Genomic DNA, 15,345 nt, shown 5'->3' on the forward strand with positions numbered 1-15,345 from the left:
GTGTGAGCAAAATCAAAATAAATAAATATAGAACTGCCCTCTGAAGCATTAAAGTCAAGAGAGCTAGAAAGGTTGTAGGGGAAAAAAAAAACACCTGAACTTTTATTCTAAAAATAAAAAAGAACAATAGAAAACTATAAAACACAAACAATAATACAACTGCAATTATATATATATATATATATATATATATATATATATATATATATATATATATATATATATATATATGTAGCAACTATCCAGGATGCTAGGCCTAAACAGTACAAAAGTGGGATAAAACAAGTTTTAAACTGAAAGTAAACAATGGAGTTTCTACCCATCCAAAGATGTCCCTTCTTCACAGAGGAGTTAGACTGACAGGTGGGAGAGTCAAGAAGAGCATTACTAAAATGGGGAAGGTAGGCATAACCTCAGCAAAGCCTGCATTCTCTAGGGCTGTCTGATCGTAGTTGCAATTTGGGGAGGGGAGAGGGAAGGGATACAGAAACAGATTCTATTATGAGACCTGTCACGTAAAAGGAACTTGAGCATGTTCTACACACCACAACGACATCCTGAAACAACAACTGAATAGAATACCAAGCAAATTCCTAGGCAACACATCACGTCTTCCAGTCTAACTCCAAAACTCGTTAAGGGAAAACTGGTGAAATAAAAGAATTAAAAAAAAAAAAAGGAAGAGTTAAAATATTAATGATTAGGGGAACTAAAAATGAAAATAAAAGAGCTTCTCTTTAGCTAGAAACAGAGGAGTATCAAACACAGGAATCCACAAGTTGGATGTTCTCTTATGATACATGGCAACCCCCTTCCCTTCTACCTAACAAAATGGGCATTCTTGAAGTGATAGCCCCACGGCAGTGCATAATGGCCCATGCTTCTTGTTCAACCCCATAAGGCTGGAGGCAAAGGTGGCTACCATACTGACAAATGGCCTCTCATTCAAAATAAAAATGATAAAACAATTCAAGTTGGACCTTTCTTTTCTGCTATTTTCATCAGTCGCAAGATTGGTTTGAACAACTTCCTGGAGGAAAAGTCCATAGTCTGGTATTGAGATAAACATGGGGAAGCCACTGCTTGCCCTACGATTGGTAGCACGGAATGTTGCTAATATTTGGATTTCTGCCAGGTAATTGTGACCTAGATTGGCTACTCTTGTAAACAGGATACAGGGCTTAGATGGACCAGTGGTCTGATCCAGTATGGCTATTCTTAGGTTCTACATTTAGAAAGCTGCAGAAGATAAAACAGAGGAACAGAAGTGAACACTCTATCTGAAATGTTGCCCAGTGTCCTAGTGTCAATAACGATGTAGGGTTCTCCACATTGTGGTTTTTATCTACATCCCTCTACTATCACAGTATGGTTTACAATGAAGCTGTATTATGTTTGATTCATTATTGGCACTTGTTATTTATTTATGATGTTGATGTTGCACTGTACATTTTCATTATTATTGATGTTCATACACTGCATTGTTTGAATAATTATTGTCAAGTTATTTTCCATCATATACTCACATGGACTTATACGCTGCATAATCAGGGACAGAAGCCATGCATGCAGCTTCCATATAATGGACATCACCTGAGTTGACACCACATCTAGCACCATTTATTCCATTATTGCAAAAGCCGTAATAGTGATTATGCTTCAATGTGACTTTTCTCCCATTAATCTTTTAGTCATTGCCACTGTAAGCATTTGACTTGCAGACATAAAAATATTTGACTTCCATGGACATTCAGTATTTGCATCTCACATCACTTGATTGCCTCTTGAATAGCTACTTTTTCTTGCAGTCATCTTTGCTTTCTATATAATATTCATATATGCTAATATATTTACTGTTTAAGCATGCATATATTGCCCATATATTGTTAATGCATTGCCTTACATTTTTACAGTACTAGCGTATGTTGTATTAAGAGGAGTTTTCAGTTATGGTTGCATACCTTGGTCATGTCATATATAATGTGAGTAAACATGCCCTATTATTTTAGTATTTCAAATTGCCTTCCCTCTTGGCAGCCATCTCAAAAGAGAGGGGAATGTGGGGACAAGACCCCTGCCTATATAACAATAGTGAGAGCTTGTAACAACCTTAACATCATAGTTACCTGATGCTAGGGTCCACCTTAGGAGTCAGCACTCAAGAAAAGGTTCTAGGTGTCATTGTAGACAATATGCTGAAATCTTCTGGCCAGTGTGTGGCGGCAGCCAAAACAGCAAACAGGATGCTAGGAATTATTAGGAAATGGATGCCAAATAAGACCAGGAATATTATAATGCCTCTGTATCGCTCCATGTGTGGAGGAGTGGCCTAGTGGTTAGGGTGATGGACTTTGGTCCTGGGGAACTGAGGAACTGAGTTTGATTCCCACTTCAGGCACAGGCAGCTCCTTGTGACTCTGGGCAAGTCACTTAACCCTCCATTGCCCCATGTAAGCTGCATTGAGCCTGCCATGAGTGGGAAAGCGCGGGGTACAAATGTAACAAAAATGAAATGATGTGATATCACCTTGAGTATTGCATTCACTTCTGGTTGGTGTATCTCAAAAAAAGAAATAGCAGAATTAGAAAAGGTTCAAAGAAAAGTGAGCAAAATGATAAAGGGGATAGAACTCCTCTCATATGAGGAAAAGCTAAAGAGTTTAGGGCTCTTCAGCTTGGAAAAGAGATGGCTGAGGGGAGATATGATTGAGGTCTACAAAATCCTGAGTAGTGTAGAAGTGAATCAATTTTTTACTCTTTCAAAAAGTACAAAGACTAGGGGACACTCAATGAAGTTACATAGAAACACTTTAAAAACAAGTAGGAGGAAATTGTTTTCCAATCAACAAATAGTTAACCTCTGGAATGCTTTGCCGGAGGATGTAGTAAAAGTTGCTAATGTATCTGGAGGAAAATCCACAGTCTGCTATTGAGACAGATATGGGAAGCCACTGCTTGCCCTGGGATTGGTGGCATGGAATGTTGCTACTAGTTGGGTTTCTACCAGGTACTTGTGACCTGGATTGGCCACTGTTGGAAACAGGAAACTGGGCTAGATGGACCATTAGTTTGACCCATTATGGCTATTTTTATGTTCTTTTGTTCAGATGAAGCAGAAATATAGCATGAACTATGCTCTGATTTTTATTAAGATTCTGCAAGGCATCATGAAATGTGCCCTGATATATACCAAGGTAATTTCTCAGCAAAAACAGGATTGTTTATGAAATGAGCACAGTTACCTTGTAAGAGAACATTATTTTGCTCTGTGCTTTGGGAACTTAAAGATTGACATATAAAGGAGGAATTGTAGATTATTGATAAGCAGAATTTAAAAAATAATAAAAGAAAAAGCAAACTTTATCAACTGGTCTCTATACTGTTTTCCCCCTAGTTTTAAAACTTGAACTTTATACCCCAGCATTAACAGCCTCTAATAGGCACAGCAGGACCTAGTTCAGTCTTGCTCCCACCCACCCCTAGCACAACTGTTCATTTATAGTCATTGTTCTGATTAGGATAACCAGCAGTGTTTTCATTAGCGTTCTAATTACATCTTTATTAAATTTAATTACATTTAATTAGTTTCTGAAAAGCAAACACTAAATAAATTACACATACCGTATAATCTTAAGGCTCTTTATATTCATCTAGTATCCCTAGTACCTGAAGAAGCTTTAATTAAACAACTCTATTATACTAAGAAGCAGACAGCAGTCCAGCAGCGAGAGGGGTGCCCTCCAGTCTTTTGGACTGAGTGTCACATGTATGATTATCTCCCGGTTGGTGAGAGGTTATATGTGTGTGTTCGATGCAAAGAGCTCCTAGCTATCAAAGAACGAGCCCGTTTGTCACGTCTGTGGCCGTGACCACCCTCAGACTTACCCTGTTTCTGGGAGTCAGTGGCTGTGCTGGCTTCTGCTTGTCTCTGTGTCTGTCTCTGTCTTAGTTTCTCTCTGGCTCTGTGTGCTGATTGCCTTACTGGACCTCACCTGTGTGGGCTATGCCTCTTCAAAGATGGCTTCCGCCTCCTCCTCTATGCCAGTATCCAAGATGGCTCTTGCTTGTCCTTCCTGTGGGCTCACTTCCTCTGTGTGTCAAGCCTCTTTTGGAGGCAAGGAACTTCCTGCTTCTGTCCTGCTGGTGGTGACTCATCAGTGAGTTCCTTTATAAGGAAGGCCTGTGCTTGCAGTCAGTGCCTTCGCATTGGTGTCATTGTCTGGTGTCATGGCCAGAGGCCGACAGGTTAGTTAGTGTGTTGCTGCGCTGCTTCTAAGCCTGTCTTCTGTGTGGGCTTCTTGCCCTTCTGTGTGGGCTTGCCCTTCTGTCTGGTACCTGTGGGCTAGCCCTTCTGTCTGGTACCTGTGGGCTTCTTGCCTTCTGTGTGGGCTTGCCCTTCTGTCTGGTACCTGTGGGCTTCTTGCCTTTCTGTGTGGGCTTGCCCTTCTGTCTGGTACCTGTGGGCTTCTTGCCTTTTGTGTGGGCTAGCCCTTCTGTCTGGTACCTGTGGGCTTCTTGCCCTTCTGTGTGGGCTAGTGCCCTTTGGTTCCCAGTACTTGTGGGCTGCTTGCCCTTCTGCGTGGGCCGCTAGCCTTCTGCCTTTTAGTCTGTGTTTAGAGCCTGCTGTTCAGCCCTGGGTTCCCCGTCTGTGTTTACAGCCGGCCCTACTCCCTGCTTGTATATTTTGTGTGCACATCCTGAACCTGGTATATCCTGTGTGCACATCTGGGCTGCTAGCCTTCTGCCTTTAGTCTGTGTTCAGAGCCTGCTGTTCAGCCCTGGTTTCCCTGTCTGCGTTTGCAGCCTGCCCTACTCCCTGCTTGTATATTCTGTGTGCACATCCTGAACCTTGTATAACCTGTGTGCACATCCTGATCCTTGTATATCCTGTGTGCACATCCTGGTCCCTGCTTGTTCGTCCTGAGTCCTGGTTTTGGCTAGCTAGTGTTATCCGGTTTCCCGCTCTGCCTAGCTACCTTTTGTCCCATGTGTCTACCTCGTACCTTGCTTGTATATCCTGTGTGCTTATCCGGATCCCTGCTTATGTATCCTGATTCCTGTATCTGTCTAGCTAGCGTGTATCTTCTGGGGGATTTATCCTGTTACCTGCCTCGACCTAGCTAGTGGGTTTGCCCAGGGGGTATTCCCAGTCTCCCCTTCTTCCTTGCTTGCATGTCTGCCCTAGTTCCTGCTCCTGATAAGCTTCTGCCTGTCTAGTCTGTCTGGTGTGTCTGGCTTAGCGGCGGCGTGCAGCGCTTAGTGCAGTCTAGTATTGTTCCCCTGTGTTTCCTAGACCCGAGGTGGGTCCTCTGGATCTTCAGCTCCGGCCTTGCCCTACAAGTCCTGTCGGCCACCCGCACGCTAGAGCTCAACTCTAGCGGAAAGGTGGCTAAGTACAGGTGAAGCGGTTCCTGTTCTGCCGGTTCAGTTGCCTACTCCCAGTCCAGAGTTTCCGGTCCGGTCCGTCCGGACGTCCAGTTCCAAGACGGTCTTGCCTGCCTCTGCCACTCCGCGGCAGGGGCCCAAGGGCTCACGATTCCCAGTGCTGCCTTGAGGACCTGACAGTATGCCAAGGCCCTCGAGAATGCGACACCGTTCCATTGGAGCTAGAGTAACAGACATGGAGGAGCTGAGGGAGACAGAGAGGTGCATAGAGAAGGCCTACAGGGACATTGTAGAGAAGTCCCACCTCCAGTCTGGCAGCCCCTTTGCAGCCTTGGAGGAGGGATGCCTCCTAAATGGAGAGCATCACCCTAGTGAAGTTGGAAATAATCCTGGTGGATGTGAGGATCGCCTGGTGACTTGCCTGCCTGGTTCAAAGGTGGTGGACCTCATTCGTCAGCTAGATAGGATTTTAGATAGTGCTGGGGAGCAGCTAGCTGCCTTGGTACATGTAGGTACCGATAAGCAGAAATCCAGATCCTCCAGGCAGAGATCCGGAGTCTCAATGCGTGGATGAGATGATGGTGCAGGGAGGAGGGTTTTAGATTTGTTAGGAACTTGGCAACATTCTGGGGAAGGGGAGCCTATTCCAAAAGGATGGGCTCAACCAGGGTGGGACCAGGCTGCTGGCATTGGCATTTAAAAAGGAGATAGAGCAGCTTTTAAACTAGAAACTGGGGGAAGGCCAACAGTCGCTAAAAAGCGCATGTTTTGGAATAAGGTATCTTTCAGAGGTATCACCAAAACAGCGAAGATAGGGCATCCCGATAGCGAGGTTGCAATACAGAGCATAGTAGACCAGGTGTCTTTAAATAAAACCAGTTTTTTCAAGATTGCACATTATCACTGTCAACTACTGAGCAAGATGTAAATAGGAACAACAAACGTAGTCTGAAATGTCTGTATGCGAATGCCAGAAGCCTAAGAAATAAAATGGGAGAATTAGAATATATTGTACTAAATGAAAAAATAGATATAATAGGCACTTCTGAGACCTGGCAGAAGGAAGATAACCAGTGGGACACTGTCATACCAAATTATATCGCCGTAATAGGGTTGATCGAATTGGTTGAGGGGTAGCATTGTATATTAATGAGGGCCTTAAATAGACTAAAAATTCTACAGGACACAAAATGCATCTTGGAATCCCTATGGATTGAAATTTTATGTGTAAAGGGGAAAAGGATAGTGATAGGAGTGTACTATCGTTTACCTGGCCAGGTTGAAGAGACAGATGTAGAAATGTTATCAGAAATTAGGGAGGCTGACAAACTGGGGAACACACTAATAAAGGGTGATTCCAATTACCCTGATACTGACTGGATAAATGTAACATCAGTGCATGCTAGAGAGGTGAAATTCCTTGATGGAATCAACATTGAGCGTGATGAGTTTCAGACTACCCATATTGTGAATATGTTTGCATTTTAACCTTGGTCAAGTTACCATATACCTCGCCAGTCTCCCAGCCGGACCCGCAAGACCTCTTTTTCTTTACGACCGCTTCCCAGACATGCATGCCATACTCCTCCCTTGGACTCAGTGATCTCACTTTATTTATTTATAGCATTTATATCCCACAATATTCCCACCTATGGGCAGGCTCAATGTGGTGTACATCAGTCTATAAAACATACAACAATTCAGCAAACAAACAATTTCATAGAAGTGAAAGAGAGAAAGGGTAATAGTTCAGCCCAACTTCAAACATATGCTCATAACATAAACTTTAGGGAACCTTCCGGATTATTTCCTCTCAGCCACTTAATTTGTGCGTCCTCCACTCTCTCCGGCTTGTTGTACAGTAGCCCTTATTCTGACCTCCATGGGTATTCACAACATAGTCAATCACTGCACCTCTCCATGCGGTCTGGCTTTGGTCTCTGGTTCCTGATTCAAAACAGGCAGTGATGTTGTGCTCAACGACACCCCTTCTATTTCACAGAGTCCTGTCTGCTCCGGTCCCCTGTCCAGATATCTAATTTACAAGCATTGCGCCAGCCTTCTCTACTCCTGTTCCGCTGGGCCCCATCTATTCCGGTCCATGGGGATCCGGCCCATTCCCTTTATTATAATTGTCCAGATAGTCTTTTGCAGCAGCCACATCGTTTATAACAATGGTTTTCCCCTCGACCTAAATTCTCAGCTTGGCCGGGTACACTAGGGCAAATCGGACCCCCTTTTTGTAAAGCACAGAGCACGTGGGAGCCATGGCCTTCCTCAACATCATTAAACAACAGCAACCACTTGGCAAAGAATTCGTAGAGATCTTTGTCAGGTACTGTTTCAGGCAGTCCTATGACCCTTAAGTTGTTCCAGCGAGAGCGGTTCTCCTGTTCCTCGATGCGCTCTCGCATCTCTGCCAGTTCCTTTTGGAGCGCCGCCAACCGCGTGGCAGCATTCTGGGCCTCCTCCTCTCTCGCTGAGAGCCGTTGCTCTACTTCCGTAATGCGTGCCGAGTGTGAATCAAATTTCTCATTTATCTCATCTACTGCCGACTGTTTAGCTTGTCTTCCAGTACAGTAGAGTCTGAGCGCGAGATCTCCTGGGCCCATTCTGTAGTCAGGGCTGGGAGTGCGTTCTGTGCAAGCCGTGCCGCCGCCATTTTATAGCGGCTGCTCCTGTGAGGATTTGTCGATTTTCTGTGGGTTCTTGAGGGCATACCATGACTGAACCCCCTGTAGTATATACCGGACGGGTCCTGGGATCTGTACGCTCAGGTCCTCTCGATCATCAGAGTTTTAGTCCTTAATATAGCAGATATTGGCAGGTTGGGTGCGGAGCCTTTCCTTCTCGCTGCCTCTCAGGTAGCAGGCATCACGTGACCCAGCCTATTTCATTCCTTTTACATTTTATGTCCCACCTACAACTTGTAAATATCTTAGCGTGTTTGACAATGATGAGCATGCCTCATTTATAACATAAACGTACCAATGTAACTGAGCACACTGTACTCCGAATGCCCAACATGGTTAAGGGTCAGAATAAGAATTCGCTAATCCCACTTTGTATAAACATTATATATATAGACCATAAACAGGTATCCGTATAGAGCTAAATAAACCACATTGCACGTTTACAATCCAGCTTTTTATTGATTTCTTAGCATACTCCGACAGTCACAAACCACGCCGCTCTAATCCTTTCTTAAAAGCAACTCGGTGTATAAAAACAAACTTTGTAACATAAGATGAAATGTCCAGATCAAGTACTCACTATGCTTGTTTCGCTGTTCAGCATCCAACACTCTGTAATGCTGTGCATCAGCATTACTGAGTATAACACATCCCACACTTTAAAGCCTCACCACCAGGTCATAGGTAACCAACCGTCATAGGTTGTAAACTTAATCAAATCAAAACTTCATAGCATAATTTCAAAATTAATCATTCAGAAAGCACTTTTATATCATAAGCGATCCAAAAGATTATTTTAACATGAATACGATATTATACACGCGACCTCCTTCTCCTACATGAGTACGCAGTTGTGGAACGCACTACCAGCTGATCTGAAAACAATGAACGAAATATCCAACTTTTGTAAATCCCTGAAGACGTATCTCTTCAATAAAGCCTACAAAGAGGACCCATAGCTTAACTATACTACCTCACCAAACCACCCCAATCCGAAAGTCATCTTTCTATATCTACTTTCTTAGTACTTCTTTCCATCCTTAATCTCTTTGCATCAACAATTGTATCAGACACCCTGAAATGGCAATGTCATAACAGACCTCTGTAAGCCACATTGAGCCTGCAAATAGGTGGGAAAATGTGGGATACAAATGCAATAAATAAATAAAATAATAAAATAAATAAAAGTGATAACGTCATGATGGTCCGTGTAGCGTCAAAAATCTTTAAAGTCTAATTATCAAGATGAGCTTCATTTCCATATTACTAACATACTTATATTCAGTCAGTGACATACTGATATCCAATCCTCATTTGAACTCATATTAAAAGAGCAAGAAAAATTAAAATTCAAAAACTACAGTAGCTGAACAAGATAATTAACGGTTGGGAAATGCTGGTGAGGTATACTACTAACATGTTACCTTACTGTTTGAGCTAGCCACTGAAACAATCAGTTAACCTGTTATGTTGCTATTGAACAGGATTGCCGTATCCCAGTGCTGCAGTACCTCTACCTCGGCATTGTAAAAGGGCCCCTATATAAGCTATCTGCAAGTTTGAAGACTATTGAAGTGCTGTATGTTCAGTAGGTATTTTTATGTTCTTGGAGAGCTCACAATTGCAAAACAAAATGGACTTGAACCTCACGTCCCTTGGCTACCCCTCTGCTCTGCCCGACATCCATATGGCTATTTTTCTCAGGAGTGGCCTAGTGGTTAGGGTGGTGGACCTTGGTCCTGTGAAACTGAGGAACTGAGTTCAATTCCCACTTCCAGCACAGGTAGCTCCTTGTGACTCTGGGCAAGTCACTTAACCCTCCATTGCCCCGTGTAAGCTGCATTGAGCCTGCCATGAGTGGGAAAGTGCTGGGTACAAATGTAACAAAAAAAAAATGATGCCAGATATCCATCCCCTTTCCCTGGTCTTTTGCAGCTCAAAATTGGACGTTTTATTTTGGAAAATGGCTATTCATTTTGTACATTCTCAGCACAAAAACTTCCATCTCACAGCCATTTTCAAACTGAAAATCTGGACATTTCTTTTGTTTGAAAATGGTTGTGAGAGAGATGTTTTTGTAAGAGCAGGACATCTCCATTCAGACATTTTTTTGAAAATGCCCCTCTGTGTGTCTTCTTAAAATTTTCCCCATAGAAGCAGATGAAATTATGGTTAAAATGCAGCTGTGTATATTTATAGGAGCTTGGGTCTGGTTGAAGTACAGGCATAGGCGTGCATTTTAAGTTTAAATTCATTTTTATTCAACAGAAACATAGGAGACAATGCATTAATAGGTAACACTAATTTTAAACAAACCAAGGTCTATCTCCCAATATCCATCCCAACACCCGTGCCCCACTTTCCCCCCTCCCACTCCCCTGTCCTTTTCAGTCTACTGAGTTATAGCTTATCTAAGCAAAACATACTAATTTCTACATATTAAAAATTCAGCAGTTGACTGCGTGCTATTGGTGATAACATGTCCCAAAATAGAAGAAGAAATATCTTTGATTCCGTGTCTTTCCATTCACAAGAGGGATATCATTTGTGCTCTCCATTGATGTATAGAGGGTCTGTAAGTGGAAAGCCACTCCATAAGTATGGTGGTCTTTGCCATGACAATAGATCAAAGTACAAAAGCCTTTATACTGGGTGTGCATTTTATAACCTACAAGTGTACTTTATCACTCCACCCAAACTAATCCTCTGAACACATCCAGATCTGGATCACATACAGGTACATGCCTATGTGCCACCAAGTATAGTTGCACATGGAGGGAGGGCTTAATTTTATAAGAAGCATTTTACTGATGTATACTGGCACATAAGCATGAACAATTCTTTATAAAATTACCCCATTAATATATAAGATGTAGAAGGAGCTTGGCAGGACCTAGCTTGGCTGGAGCTTGCCATGACCTGAAGCTTGGCAGAACTTGGCTGGACCTTGGCAGGGACTAGAGATTGGCAGGACCTGGCTTGGCTGCAGCTTGGCAGAATGTGGAGTTTGGCAGGAACTGGCTTGGCTTGAACTTGACAGGAACTGAAGTTTGGCTGGAGCTTGGCAGGAAACTGAACTTGGCAGGGCTAGAGCTTGGCAGGAACTAGAGATTGGCATGACCTGGCTTGGCTGGAGCTTTCCAAGACCTGAAGCTTGGCAGAACTTTGCTTGGCTGGAGCTTGGCAGGAGCTGGCCTGGCTGGAGATTTGAAGGACTTGGCTTGGTTGGAGCTTGGCAAGACCTGAAGCTTGGCAGGACCTGTCTTTGCTAGATCTTGCCAAGCCCTGAACCTGGATTGGCTGGAGCTTGGCAGAATCTGGATTTTGGCAGGAACTGGCTGGGTGTGAACTTGACAGGGTCTGAAGTTTGGCTGGAGCTTGGCATGAACTGGAGCTTGGCAGTAACTGGCTTGACTTAAGCTTGGCAGGAATTGGAGCTTGGCAGGACCTGGCTTGGCTGGAGCTAGAGCTTGGGAGGAGCTGGAGCTTGGCAGAACTTGGCTTGGCTGGAGCTTGACAAGACCTGACACGGCTGGAGATTGGCAGGAACTGGAGCTTGGCAGGACCTGGTTTGGCTGGAGATTTGCAGGATCTGGCTTGGCTGGAGCTTGGCAGGACCTGGCTTGGCTGGAGCTTGGCAGAATCTGGAGTTTGGCAGGAACTGGCTTGGCTTGAACTTGACAGGAACTGAAATTTGGCTAGAGCTTAGCAGGAACTGGCTTGACTGAAGCTTGGCAGGAATTGGAGCTTGGCAGTAACTGGCTTGACTTAAGCTTGGCAGGAATTGGAGCTTGGTAGGACCTGGTTTAGCTGGAGCTTGGGACAAGCTGGAGCTTGGCAGGATCTGGCTTGGCTGGAGCTTGACAAGACCCGGCATGGCTGAAGATTGGCAGGAACTGGAGCTTGGCAGGACCTGGCTTGGCTGTAGCTTGGTAGGAAATGGAACTTGGATGTGATGATGCTTGGCAGGGAAGAGGAGAGAAGTGATGTAAAGGCAACGAGGTGTGGTAGGCAACGAGTTGTGGTACCAGGTGTCTGAAATAGAACCCCCATAGTGGCATCATTCAGTGGCACTTTCCTCTGTTCTTCATGAAATGCACGCGATTGAACATGCACCTTTGGGCCACCATCAAGTGGGTTTCCGGACGGGGTCAGCTGCTGGTGGCTGTGTGACAGATGTGACCCCCCCCCCCCCCCACCTTCTGCAGGGAACCAACGTGGGAATGGAAGATGCGAGGGGTGAGGCTGGGGAGCTCGGAAGCTATGACATATCCAGCCCAGGTGGCTGCCACTGCAGCAGAAAAGTTTTAGGGTCTAGAAGCAATATAACTTTTATCAGGTCTTCAAAAAGATTTTAAAGCTGTGGCGCTCCCCACCAGATGTGAAAGTAAGTGCCTGGAGTGCCATAATCACTCCAACAGAGGCCAGAACATGTGGGAGGGAGATACCATCAATATAATACCTTGATCACCTGCTCATCCAAATTAGCAGAGATATGCCAAATAATTAGCCACTCTGTACTAGTAAGGCCACACCTAGATCATATTCCCATTGTTGCTGGTACCTGGATTTGAGAGATTCCCCTCCTAACAGCAAAGTATAAATATTAGAAATCAATTTCTCTTGGGATGCACCATGATAGAAAAGTTCTTCTGTAGAAGTCTAATTTAGATTGTAAGCTCTTTGAGCAGGGACTGTCTCTCTTTGTTAAATTGTACAGCGCTGCGTAACCCTTTAGTAGCGCTCTAGAAATGTTAAGTAGTAGTAGTAGTAATAATTTTAAGTAGAAATAAATGTCAGAGGATGGCACTCCAAACATTTCTCTCAGATGTGAGAACTAGTGGAAAACTTTGAGCAAAACTGGCCAACTCTAAACAATCCATAAAACTCCCACTGAGCTATACATGCATTGTCCCAGTGTGGGGCAAACACCAGAAAGGCTCGAATTGGGGCCACCATAGATAACTGTTTCAGGCCCAGCTACTGTGGTCATATTCTAGCACATAAGAACATTGTATACATTAATCAAGATTACCAGGCTACAGTTGAATTTTATAAATAAGTGGTGCCCTGTAAGCTAGATCACTGACTGGATCTGACATATCCCGTCTCTTAATGCAAACCCATACATTGGATTTATCTTCACACCACTGAAATAAAGGTCTGATGTGAGCAGTCCAATAATATTTATTAAAATCTGGGACTCCCAACCCATTGAAGTCCTGTCTCTGCATCATCACCATCTTAGATACCCTTGGTGGGCGTTTCTTCCAAATAAAGGAGAAAATGTTGCTAGGTAGGAGACAAAAGTGGCATTGGGGACAGCAATCAGCAACTTCTGACAAGGACATAAAAATCTAAAAAGGACCATCATTCTTCCCAACCTGATGTAGGCAGTGCCATCAATGTGGATCAACTGAAATGCAAAAAGCTGATGAGAGTTTGCAGATATTTCACTCCCAAATATTATGCTTAATTATTCGTCCATCCAAAAGGAAGCTTAGTTATGAGCTGCTGCACCATTGTAGGGTGAAGATTTATATTCAGAAGTTCATATTTTGATGCATTCATTTTAAATCCTGATATTTTACCATATTCCCTGCACACTTCCAAAAGTACTAAACAGGGACTTGGGACACTTGCTGTCCGCAAAATATCATCCACAAACAGGGATAACTTAAGTTCTTCTTGGCCTACCTGAAAACCCCTGATGCCTGCATATGACCGAATTCTATCTGCCAACAGTTCCATTACCAGGGCAAACAGTAATGGGAATAAAGGGCATCCTTGATGCATTCCCCTCGAGAATGGAAACACATCAGAGAGGAGGAGTGGCCTAGTGGTTAGGGTGGTGGACTTTGGTCCTGAGGAACTGAGTTTGATTCCCGGCACAGGCAGCTCCTTGTGACTCTGGGCAAGTCACTTAATCCTCCATTGTCCCATGTAAGATGCATTGAGCCTACCATGAGTGGGAAAGCGCGGGGTACAAATGTAACAAAAAAAAAACCCTCCATTCACCCTTTCTCTGGCTTCTGGCAAGGACTACACTTTCTAAAATTAATACTAACTCCTTAAGGGCCAATAAATAATGCAGGAGGGCCCACTCTACCTTATCAAAGTCCTTCTCAGCACTGGCTTATTAACATGAGCAATATATTCTGGGAACTAGTGCTCAAATTAACTTTAGAAAAAGCACAAGGTTTTGATAGAACCTTCATAAAACCTAAATCTCATTGGATTCCACCTAGGCCAATCGATTTTATTCTGCAGACGTTTAAGCAAAAGGTTATTAAAGAAATAGATGACTGGCAAAATCAAATGTACATAGACAAGAATAAGCCACAGATTTAACTGGGGCACGATAATGTGGGCAAGATCAGCCCCCCCCCCCCCCCCCCCACTCCCATTACCTGTTTATTGTGAAACAGCTGGTATTTATGAAACGCTGGTACCGAGGTTGGCGTCCTGTGATTGGCTATGTGGGAGCCAATAAAATGCTCAGGGGTTTTGGTGGTAATCAGATGTGATTGAACTGCAGAGAGAGGGTGGTTTAGTCAGCTTTACTGAAAAAATCCCCCCCCCCCCCCCCCCCCCGTTTACTAAGCTGCGTGACAATGCAAACACCGCCCATTCAAAGTGAATGAGCTATGTCAGAATTGGTGTATGGCAGCTGCTAGTGCGGCTTAGTAAACAGGTGGGGGGGGGGGGGTAATTTTGTAGTTTAATTTAATTGTTTGCTTGGTGGTGTGAGTTGGGTCCGGAAGATTGTGTGTGCAGAAGGGAGGCTCATTTCCGGGTCTGTGTTTGGCTGGGGAGGTCCATTGGTGAATGGTGGCTGTACTGCTGACGGCAGCGTTAGTGCTAGTGGCTGCGAGGTGTTTTGGAGGCTCAAAGAAGTGTGAGTAATGAATTTTGTTTAATTTTGGTGCCAGGAGTTCTAAGTTACTACTGGGTTTTTAGTTTTGAGTATTGTAAGGGTTTGGTAGTATGGTTTGTGGTAGGTGTGTTAGTGGTATGGGACCTAAAAGGAATGTGGCCATGGTGGGAGAGAAGAGAAAGGCTGGGGCTACAAAAAAAGAGAGCTACTAGGTCAACTTCTGTGGAGGAGGGGCAAGGTAATAAGAAGGTGGTGGACAAAAATGTCTGGAAAGGGGTATTAAAAAAGTGAAAAAGCTGTTAAGACTCCTGGAAAAAGAGTGTTTACTTGAAGGGCAGAGTAATTAAAAAAAAAAAAAAGAGATGTTCTAAGATTGAGTCTAGAAAGGAT

At 43.9% G+C, this 15,345-nt stretch overlaps 1 long non-coding RNA gene across 1 annotated transcript; it reads right to left on the bottom strand.

Moving 5' to 3' along the window:
* Positions 1–672: 672 nt before the first annotated feature.
* LOC115460459 lies at positions 673–1,013 on the bottom strand. Its single transcript, XR_003940503.1, has 2 exons — positions 981–1,013; positions 673–816 (listed from the first exon to the last, which is right to left on the bottom strand). It is a non-coding gene; the product is annotated as an uncharacterized LOC115460459 (long non-coding RNA).
* Between the last annotated feature and the right edge of the window lie 14,332 nt (positions 1,014–15,345).

Source organism: Microcaecilia unicolor, chromosome 1 (genome assembly GCF_901765095.1).
Source record: "Microcaecilia unicolor chromosome 1, aMicUni1.1, whole genome shotgun sequence".
Taxonomy (NCBI): Eukaryota; Metazoa; Chordata; class Amphibia; order Gymnophiona; family Siphonopidae; genus Microcaecilia; species Microcaecilia unicolor.